This window comes from Erinaceus europaeus, chromosome 16 (assembly GCF_950295315.1).
Source record: "Erinaceus europaeus chromosome 16, mEriEur2.1, whole genome shotgun sequence".
In the NCBI taxonomy this organism is placed as follows: Eukaryota; Metazoa; Chordata; class Mammalia; order Eulipotyphla; family Erinaceidae; genus Erinaceus; species Erinaceus europaeus.
This window is the reverse complement of record NC_080177.1, coordinates 76,790,527-76,801,509: the sequence shown is the minus strand read 5'-3', so window position 1 is coordinate 76,801,509 and position 10,983 is coordinate 76,790,527.

Here is a 10,983-nt window from a genome sequence, read left to right as displayed (position 1 = left end):
TTTAGCGGTCACACACGGTGAGGTGTCCCAGTGTTTTTCTAGAAGACAACAAGATGAGGCCACAGGCTGTCCTCTAAGCTCCACTGCAGCATCTCTCCCCAAGGCTGGGGGGCAGGCATTGTCACAAACGCCCAGAAGCTCAGTGTCACCAAGGGATGAGAGCTCCAGAGCTGCTGGTGTGCAGAGATCTGGCTCTGCACAGGGTCCTAGCCTGTCCCGTGATTTCCAATTCAGAGATACCCAGAATAGTGTGTTTTTGCTACGAGGTCTGGTAATTTCACCCAGAGTAACCTTTAGGTAGTTTCCAACCCTGCAATTTCTTTCTTGATTGTTCCGGGTAGGAAATGGAAAAGGCCTCTCTGCTGACAATTAATTTACCAAAATAAACAAGGATTCTGCTTGTCGTGACAAACACAGTCCCTGAATGCCAAACTGAGGGCTGCCAGACGGTGACTTCCAGTGGGTGCAGCTGCCACGGTTACAGTTGACAGGTGACTTACTGTGAAAGTTAAGGAAAATCGAAAAAAGGGAAAAAAGTCTCCAAGTTGTCCTCAGCTCGAATTTCTCTGGCTACAAGTCTCCTGCCTTGACTACCTTCTCCCTGCACCCCACTTCTAAAGATAATACTTTATTTGTTTACTATTTTCCCAGTGCACTGCTCAGCCCTGGTTTATGGTAATATGGGGGTGGGGGGTGAATTTGGGGCTTGGGAACCTCAGGGATAAGAGTTATTTTTTTTTGCCTCCAGTGTCATCACTGGAGCTCAGGGCCCGCACTGCAAATCCACAGTTCCTGGTGGCCATTTTTTCCATTTGTTTATTTCTTTATTTCTTTTTTTTTTTTTTTTACCAGAGCACTGTTCAACTCTTGGCTTATGGTGGTGCAGGGGATTGAACCTGGGACTCTGGAGCCTCAGGCATGAGAGTTTGTTTGCATAACCATTATGCTATATACCCTCTGTCCTGTTTATTTATTTTTCTAGTTTATTTTTATTTGACAGGACAGAGAGAAATTGAGAGGGGAGGGGGAGAGAGAGAGAGCTGCAGACCTGCTTCACCTCTCATGAAGCATCCTCCCTGCAGGTGGGGAGCAAGGGCTCGAATCCGTATTCTTGAGCATAGTGATACGTGCGCTTAACCGTGTGCATCAGTGCCCGGTCCCCACATGAGAGTTTTTTTTGTTGTTTTGTTTTACTTTTTTTTTTTTTTTGCATAATCATTATGCTATCTCCTGATCCTTATTTGATTTCATTTTAATGAGAGAGATATACAGAGAGGAAGATAGATAAAGAGAGACCAGGGCACTGTTCAACTCTGGTTTTGGGTGACGCTGGACACTGAACCTGGGACCTCTGAGACTCAGGCATGAAAGTCTTTTGCAAAACCATTATGCTATCTCCTTGTCTCCAAACCTCAGATGATTCCTAGTTTTCTATTCTGTCCTCTTGGCTTATTTCGAGCCCTTGTTGGCAAGAGTGCAGCCTGGCCTGCTCCTTCAAAACTACCCCACTGTCTTTGTTTGTTTTTGCCAGTTAGAACACTTGACTTGAAACATTTTGCCTTCAGGGTTGACCCCTTCATCAGAGAGTTGCTGACCGGGTGTTTGCTTTGATAAATTCTAGAAACCGTATCCAGACTACAAAGAAGTAACCACTTTTTCCCTTTCCCGGAAGGCCAAAGAAGAGAAACAGGCTACACTGAGAGGGAAGGAAAGAGAGAGAGAGAGGGAGGTTACCACAGTGGGTCTGAACTAGAGTTGCTGAGAAACTGGGAAGATGAGCTCAGGTAGACTGGGAGGCCTGGGGGTGGAGGTTCCGAGAGAGGCAGCAGCCAGGGACCATTAGAGTTTATGTTGGAGGAGTTAAAAGCAGCGATTAAGTCTGGGAACATTGTCTCCTTCATCTCAGCCCCTGCTGAGAATCAATCCCAGTAATCACCACTCCTATCACCGCCTGCTCTGCTCCCGGAGGCTTAGCTCTCACTGCTTAGCTACAGTAGGAGAGAGGAGAAAGACCCCCTAGCCTGCCTCATACACTTCCCACTTCCCCCTCATACACTTCCCGCTTCCCGGCCTCCCTCTCAGAACCCCCCCCCACACACACACACACATACACACTTGCAGTGTGGGTGGTTATCTTTGCCAAGCTTCAGGGGGAATCCTTGTGTCAGACTATGGGCAGTTATTTATTGTGCGTGGTTTTGGGATGTCACAAAGCAGAACTTGGAATGGATTTGGTGTATTGCACCAAAATAAAAGACTAAAGGTGTGGGGAGTTCAGGTGGAGGAGAAAATGGTGGAGGAGAAGCTAGACTGGGGGTGAGAATGTTTTGCAGAAAACTGAGAAATTTTACACATGTAGCGACAACTGTATTTACTGCAAACCATTAATCCCCCAATTAAACACACACACACACACACACACACACACACACACACACCCTAACAGTGTCTTCAAGGAGCCGGTGGTTATTCCTGGAGTTAAGGTAAACAGAATAACAGAAGCAAGCAGAGTAACTAGGAAGTGATGTCCTCTGGGACAACAACAACAACAACAATAACAACAACAACAGTGCTTTCATCTCTCTCTTGCTACAATTCCTCTCCCACAATTCTGTCCTGGAGTCAGTCCATGGGACACAACACCCCATGGACCCTGTCTGTATAGATTCTTTCCAGGGAGATACAGAAGTGGCCCCACCCCTCTCTGTCTATCTGTCTCTCTGAGCAGACAGTACAATCTTTTTTTTTTTTTTTTGACAGTACAATCTTGATAAGAAAAATCCAGTCACCCACCAATTCCCAGATCAGACTAAGAGTGAGTTGTTGGCTACAGATTCAATCTAACACTTAATGTTCAACTAAGCACTGACTCTGCTTAGTTTTAGCGGAAATGGTGATAGAAAAGGGAATAAGAGGAGCCAGGCAGTGGTGCGCCTGGCTAAGTGCACATACCACCACGCACAAGGACCAGGGCTAAAGCTCCCACTCCCCACCTGCAGGGGGACTGATTCATGAGTGGTGAAGCAGGTCTGCAGGTGTCTATCTTTCCCCAGCCCTCTCTCTCTCTCTCAATTTCTCTGTCTTATCAAGTAAAAACAGAAAGAGGGAGAGAGAATAAGAAAAGTCTTGTTTTAGAAAGCACACAGGGGTCAGGCAGTGAGGGCACACACTTAAGCACATATGTTACAATGTACAAGGACCTGGGTTCAAGTCCCCAGTCTCTAACTGCTGAGGGAAAAGCTTCATGAGCAGTGAAACAGTGTTACAGATGTCTCTCTCTCTCTCTCTCTTTCCCCCTTCTCAGTTTCTTTCTGTCTCTATCCAATGAATAAAATTTTAAAAGAGAGCATGTGCTCCAAATATTACTTGTTTTTACAAAACTTCAATTCCTACAGTTCTTAGTGATATTGGACTTTGAGATATTAATTTTTCTCAGGCACTTTCTTTCAGATTTTAGAGAGAAAGAGAAAAAGAGACACCAGATCACTGCTCAGCTCTGGCTTATAGTGGTGCTGGGATTGAATGCAGGACCTTAAAGCCTCAGGCATTAAAGACTATTTGTATAACCACTACACTATCTCCCAAGCCTGCTTCTCAGATTCTACCACTAAAGTTAGAGCCCAGGATTGGCAGAATTGCTCATTTTAGGACAGTGAGCTGCTCTGTCATGTGCCCAACCCAAGTTTGAGGCTGCCTTCCATGCAATGGGGGAAGCTTTGGTGCTGTGGTTTCTTTCTCTGCCTCTTTGTCTCTGTCACTATCTAAAAAAGTCATCCTTCAGCAATGAAGACCCAGCAATTAAAAAAAAATTTTTTTTTTGTGCCTCCAGGGTTATTGCTGGGTCTCAGTGCCTGCACTACAAATCCACTGCTCCTGGAGGCCATTTTTTCCCTTTTGTTGTCATTGTTTATTGTTGTTGGATAGGACAGAGAGAAATGGAGAGAGGAGGAGAAGACAGAGAGGGGGAGAGAAAGACAGACACCTACAGACCTGCTTCACCACCTGTAAAGCGACTCCCCTGCAGGTGGGGAGCCGGGAGCTCCAACCGGGATCCTTACGCCTGTCCTTGCGCTTTGTGCCATGTGCACTAACCCACTGTGCTACCACCTGCTCCCCCCAAAAAAGAGAAAAATAATTTTAAGTTGGAGTATTAATGTCTTGAAACTCTCTTGAATTATTTTTAAACAAATGAAGTTGATCTTCTCATGTTGTTTCCAAATAAAATAATCCTGGGCTGGGGAGACAGCATCATGGTTCTGCAAAAAGCCTTTCATGCCTGAGGCTCTAAGGTGCCAGGTTCAATCCCCAGCACCACCATAAACCAGAGATGAGCAAATAAACAAACAAATAAATAAATCCTCCTTTCCCTCAGTCCCACATTCCTCAAAGTCCATAAAGCAGAAGCTGAGGAAAACGGGACAACTGTTTTGTCTTTTTACCCTGCCATACACATTACTTTATACCCTGGGGACACAAGTACCTCTGGCTTTTTTTCTTTTTTTAATATTTATTTATTTCCTTCTTTTGCCCTTATTGTAGTTATTGTTGTTGTTATTGATGTCGTCATTGTTAGATAGGACAGACAGAAATGGAGCATGGAGGGGAAGACAGAGAGGGGGAGAGAAAGATAGACACCTGCAGACCTGCTTCACCGCTTGTGAAGCGACAACCCTGCAAGTGGGGAGCCAGGGGCTTGAACCAGGATCTTTAAGTCAGTCCTTGCGCTTTGCGCCACCTGCGCTTAACCCGCTGCGCTGCCGCCCGACTCCCAGCCTTCCCTTCTTATTGGTAATGGCAGTAACTATCTGGTACTTGTCAAGAGTCAGGAGCTACTCCATCCACATCACCTCATCAGTAGAGCTGATACCCCCCTCCCCCCCCAACAGGTCTCTCACAGTTCAAATTCCGGAGGGCACCTTTCTCTCTAGTGCTGAGGTCTTTAGCTCTAAGGCTCCCTGAGATGAGCTGAGGATGAAGGTGAAGGCAAGGAAAACAAGAAGGAGGATGAGACGACAAGATTAGGAGAGAGCTTCAAGGTCACACACCTTAGAATTTTGGAGAATCAGATGAAAGTCCTCTGGATCTAATGTTTCTGAGATGGTCCCTAGGTCAAATGCATCTCTCCTTGACAGAGCAGACAGACATTGAGAGGGAAGAGGGAGACAGAAAGACACCTGCAGCCCTGCTTCACTGCTCATGTGGCTTCCTCCCTGCAGGTGGAGACTGGGGGCTTGAACTTGAGTCTTTGTGTGTGTTAACATGTGCGCTCCATCGGATAAGCCACAACCTGGCCCCTAGGGCTCAGCCTCAGCCCCTTTGGCCTCCAGGGCTTTCCTTGCTCCCACAGGTGTGACTGGTCTGTGTCTCCCTGCCTGTGGTGCTCCAACTTCCCTTCAGCCTCTCAATGAATCCTAATTCATTAATTCTGACAGAGGCTATAGAGATTATGTAGCAGGGCCAGGTGGTGGCGCACCTGGTTGAGCGCACATTACAATGCACAAGGACGGGGATTCAAACCCCCAGCCCCCTCCTATAGGGGAAAGCTTTGCGAGTGAAGTACTGCAGGTGTCTCTCTCTCTCCCCTACCCTTTTGATTTCTGGCTGTCTCTATCCAATGAATAAAGCTAGCAAAATAAATTAAAAGAGCTTATATAACCTGATCCCTAAAGTTTGTACATTTACAAATTAACGTGTTAATGGTAGCCCCGTTTTCTCTGTCTCAGAGAAAGGGTTATCTCACCACTAAGTACTGAGGCATCTCTCGATTGCAACCCCCAGGGTATAATCCACTGGGAATCTCACTCAACCTCACCTTGACTGCAGCTGTAGTACCCCCTTCTTGTGGTGGGGGCACTGAGTGGATGGCAGGCTTTTCTCTCACCCTGTGATCAGCGACTGCAAGTGCTGGCCTGCCCTTCTGCCTCCCCACCTGGGGCCTCCAGCACGGCTGCTATGCTCAAGGCTGGCAGTTGGAGCAAAGCTGATCCTTTCTCCTGCTGGCTACTTATCTGGGACACAGGATTTGTGGAGAACGGCCTAGTGTGCAGAGGTGCCAAGACTTTCTTTCCCTCTCGGAGTCCCCGCAGATGAGGGCAGCGCTGCGGTCCCCTGCTCCATCTCACCATCCATTTGGGACAGCAGACACTTATGCCCAGAGGTTAGCAGAGGGACAATGGCCAGAAGACAGATGGGGACCGCGTACAGAGAGTGGGACTTGCTGAGAGAGTTGGCCGGGCCCACTCACCCACATGGCTCACCTTCTTCTCCAGACACCCATGTGGTCCACTGCCTGTGCCTCACCCTCCCCTCCACTCCTTTTTAGGAACCAACTCCCTGGTTTGGAGTGCATGGTAGGTTCCCATAGCAATGGGCCTTTTAGCTGTTTCCATGGTAACCAACACCCAGACCACTTAGTTGCTAGTCAACTGACAGCTTTAAGTGAATAGGATTCTGTGTAGAATTGGATAGGCCAGGAAATTCTCTTCATAGGAAAAGACACAACTACCCAAAATGACTCAAAACTCCAAAGACTCTCAGACAACAACATCCATGGAGATCCAATGCTACTCTGAACCTCAGATCACGTAACACTGTCCCTCCCATTCCCATACACCACCGCCAAGCTGGGGATCCCGGGACTTTGAACGCCCCAAACTCTTCCCTGTTCTCTTCCGTCAGAGGGCGCCTTGGGAAAAACCATGGTCCAAGTTGACTGTCATCTTGGTAATAACTTTCCTTTCTTCAATAGTTTGTTTCTGAGACAATCATGGTTTACAAAACTGAAAAGTGTTTTGAGAGTACAATCTGCCACTTCTTTGGGATGTGTTCCCTAACCACTGCCTTCCCATCCTAGTTATTCACTCCCTCTGCCCCCAGGCCTTTCAAAACCTCACTTTGCTTCTTTCCCTTGCCCTGTTCATTTCCTCCGTATGACAGCATTTTCCTTTTCTATGAGTCCCTCTACTACTACTTGTGGGAGTGGTTTTGTGGAAGTAGATTCCTCCAGTGAAAAGATCTTCATGGTCTGGGAGGTGGCGTAGTGGATAAAGCATTGGACTCTCAAGCATGAGGTCCTGAGTTCAATCCCTGGCAGCATTTGTACCAGAGTGATGTCTGGTTCCCTCCTCTCTCTCTCTCAATCTCTCTATTCTTCATGAATAAATACATAAAATCTTATTTTAAAAAAAAGGTTTTCATTGTTCCTTCAAACTTAGCTGGAAAGAGTATTTTTTAATAAAATTCTTTTAAATTATCTTTATTGGATAGAGTTAGAACCCGAGGGGACTGGGTGGTAGCGCAGCAGGTTAAGCGCACAGGGCGCAAAGCACAAGGACCAGCTTAAGGATCCCAGTTTGAGTCCCACCTGCAGCGGGGGGTCACTTCACAGGTGGTGAAACAGGTCTGCAGGTGTCTATCTTTCTCTCGCCCTCTCTGTGTTCCCCATCTCTCTCGATTTCTCTTTGTCCTATCCAACGATGAAAGCAATAACAATAACAACAAGGGCAACAAAAGGGGGAAAAAATGGCCTCCAGGAGCAGTGGATTCATGGTGCAGGCACTGAGCCCCAGCAACAACCCTGGAGGCAAAAAACAAAAAGAACCCGAGAGGGAAAAGGGAGATAGAGGGGGAAGAGAGACAGAGAGACACCACTTGCAAAGCTTCCCCCCTGAAGGTAGGGACTAGGGTCTCGAACCTGGGCCCTTATACATTATAACATGTGCATTCAACCAGGTGAGCCACCACCTGGCCCCAAGAAAGTATTCTTAGATGGGTATCTTTTCCGTGCCAAACTTTGAATATGTCCTTCTGGCAACATTTCTTACACAAAATCTTTAACTGTGTCAATGTTCCTATGTGCCACGACCCTCACCTCGTACCAAGTACACCGCTGTTTTCAACTAATAGCCCAAAGGATGAACCTCAGGTCATTTCCCCTTAGCTCAGACCTCACCTTTGTCAGGACACCCAGTTGAAGAATGTAAGTGTTCTCAAAGAACGGACTGTGTTTTTATGTTTTTCGAAGCATAATTAAGATCACTCTGAATCTTTCAAAAAAAAAGTTAACTAAGATTTCAAAACTGAACACTACAGGATTAGAAAGTACTCCACACTCACTGCTTTCCATGAGCTTGAAGATTCATATAATACCAGACCTAACAGCCCCTCAAACTGGAGGTATGAGGTACTAGCCCTCCCCTTTCATTCTGCAGGAGATGCCCCGTAGGATTTTTTTTTTTCTTTCCTCCAGGGTTATTGCTGGGCTCGGTGCCTGCACCATGAATCCACCGCTCCTGGAGGCCATTTTTCCCCCTTTTTGTTGCCCTAGTTGTTGCAGCCTCGTTGCGGTTATTATTGCCATTGTTGACGTTGCTTTGTTGTTGGATAGGACAGAGAGAAATGGAGAGAGGAGGGGAAGACAGAGAGAGAGGGAGAAAGATAGACACCTGCAGACCTGCTTCACCGCCTGTGAAGCGACTCCACTGCAGGTGGGGAGCCGGGGGCTCAAACCAGGATCCTTATGCCGGTCCCTGCGCTTTGCGCCACGTGCACTTAACCCACTGCGCCACCGCCCAACCCCCAACCCCGTAGGATTTTTAATGACTGAAGTCTGGGCTTTTGCTGCCCTGAATTCAAGCAGAGAGGAGTTGTGTCTAAGCCTCCTTGACTTGCTTAGTAGCCTAGAAAAAAGCACGAGATTGTCACTGGAAAGAGCATGACCTTTTTCATATAACCTAACATTCAGTGTTTCCCGGGGTTTTAATGACTCGGGGGGTGGCCACGAACCATCAATACAAAAGATGACCTTTCAGACTAATCCCCCGCAGGAGTGCCACCCAGCTCACTGGTGCAGGCTCTGCAGAGCCTCACAATGGATGGTAAACAGTTATAAGCCCCTATACTACTCTCCTGCGCTGACCAAAGGGTACACAAGCAGAGCTGCTTTTCTTCACCGTCTTCTTCTGACAGTACAGAATGCAGGGCGGATAGCAATTAGTCTAGGAGGAGCTCAAAGATACGTGAGAATTCGTAGACAGCAGACATACACAAACTAGGTTTTAACAGGCAGCTTAAAAAAAAAAGTCCCATAGAGGACAGCCGCATTTTTCTGAGGCAATGTGTCACCAGATTGAACCTTCTGACTTTCCTGCTATTTCTAGCTGAGGAACAATGTCTGTGTCCTGTGACAACAATTAACATTTACTGAGTTGGTATCATGTGCCAGGCAGAAGTCATTCTAAGTGTTTTGCCTGTTTCATGGCAATTAATCTTTATGGCACTTTTATTATTATCTCTATTTTTTTTTTCCTCCAGGGTTATTGCTGGGCTCGGTGCCTTCACCATGAATCCACTGCTCCTGGAGGCCATTTTTTCCCCCTTTTGTTGCCCTTGTTGTCACCTCGTTGTGGTTATTATTATTGCCATTGTTGATGTTGTTCATTGTTGGGTAGGACAGAGAGAAATGGAGAGAGGAAGGGAAGACAGAGAGGGGGAGAGAAAGACAGACACCTGCAGACCTGCTTCACCGCCTGTGAAGCGACTCCCCTGCAGGTGGGGAGCTGGGCCTGGAACCGGGATCCTTACGCCGGTCCTTGCGCTTTGTGCCACATGCGCTTAACCCACTGCGCCACTGCCCAACTATTATCTCTATTTTTAATGGCTTTTTCATTTGTTTTATTTATTTTGTTCTCTCTTTTTTTCTGGAATAGAGACTGAAAGAGACTGAAAGGGAAGGAGGAGATAGAGGAAGAAAGAGTGACACCTGCAGCTCTGTCTCACTGCTTGTGACACATTCTGCCTACAGGTGGTACTAGGAGCTTGAACCTTAGTCCCCGAGTACTGTAGCATGTTCACTCTACCAGGTGTGCCACTGATTGGCCCCTCTAATCTCTATTTAAAATTTTTTTTTAACATTTATTTATTTCCTTTTGTTGCCCTTGTTGTAGCTATTATTGTTATTGATGTCATTGTTGTTGGATAGGACAGAGAGAAATGGAGAGAGGAGGGGAAGACAGAGAGGGGGAGAGAAAGACAGACACCTGCAGACCTGCTTCACCGCTTGTGAAGCGACTCCCCTGCAGGTGGGGAGCCGGGGGCTCGAACCAGGATCCTTATGCCCGTCCTTGCGCTTTGCACCTCCTGCATATAATCTCTACATGATAGATAAGGAAAGGGAAGGAGAGAGAGGCTAGTGGATATAAAGATGACATTGAGGGGCCAGGCAGTGGCGCACCTGGTTAAGTACACATACAGTGCGCAAGGACCAGGGTTCTAGCCCCCAGTCCGCACCTGCAGAGGTAAAGCTTCACAAGTGAAGTTGAGCTGTGGGTATCTGTCTGTCTCCTCTATCTCTCCTTCCCCTCTCAATTTCTCTGTTTCTATCCAGTAATAAATTAAAAAAATGAAAGATTTTAAGCAAAAAAAGATGACATCGGTGACTTCTGAAGGCAGAGATCACAGCAGCTAACCCCATAGGGACTCACCAAGGAGAGACAGAGTGGGTATCCCTCTAGGGGCACTGTGGGAGGACAGCTAGAATTTACTAGAGAATGCAGTGCTCCAGAGACTCCTGGGATTAGCCAGGCAGTCTTGACTACGGATAACTTCATTCCCAGTCCATTGCTGTCCCCCTGTGGTTTTCCTGGGGGATTCACAAGCCAAAGGAATCAAAAGGGGCTAGTGAAATGAGTAGGGTGGCAAGAACCAGGTCATACAACTTCTCTGCTGCACACGCACCCGACCTGAAACAGATGCCCTTCCGAGGTCCATGTTAGCCAACTCATGTGTGGACTGGTTTGCAATCCCTGTGGCAGCTAAAAGTTTATCATCAATATGCTGATTCCAAACAAATAGCAAAATGTAAGCCTTTTGATTTTATTCATACATCAAGAGTAGGAGATGCTACGGTTTAAAGGATTTATCCCTTACTCGCTACAACTTCATATTTCAGCTGTAAGTGTCTAATTCAGGCTTTCCTCTGGGCAG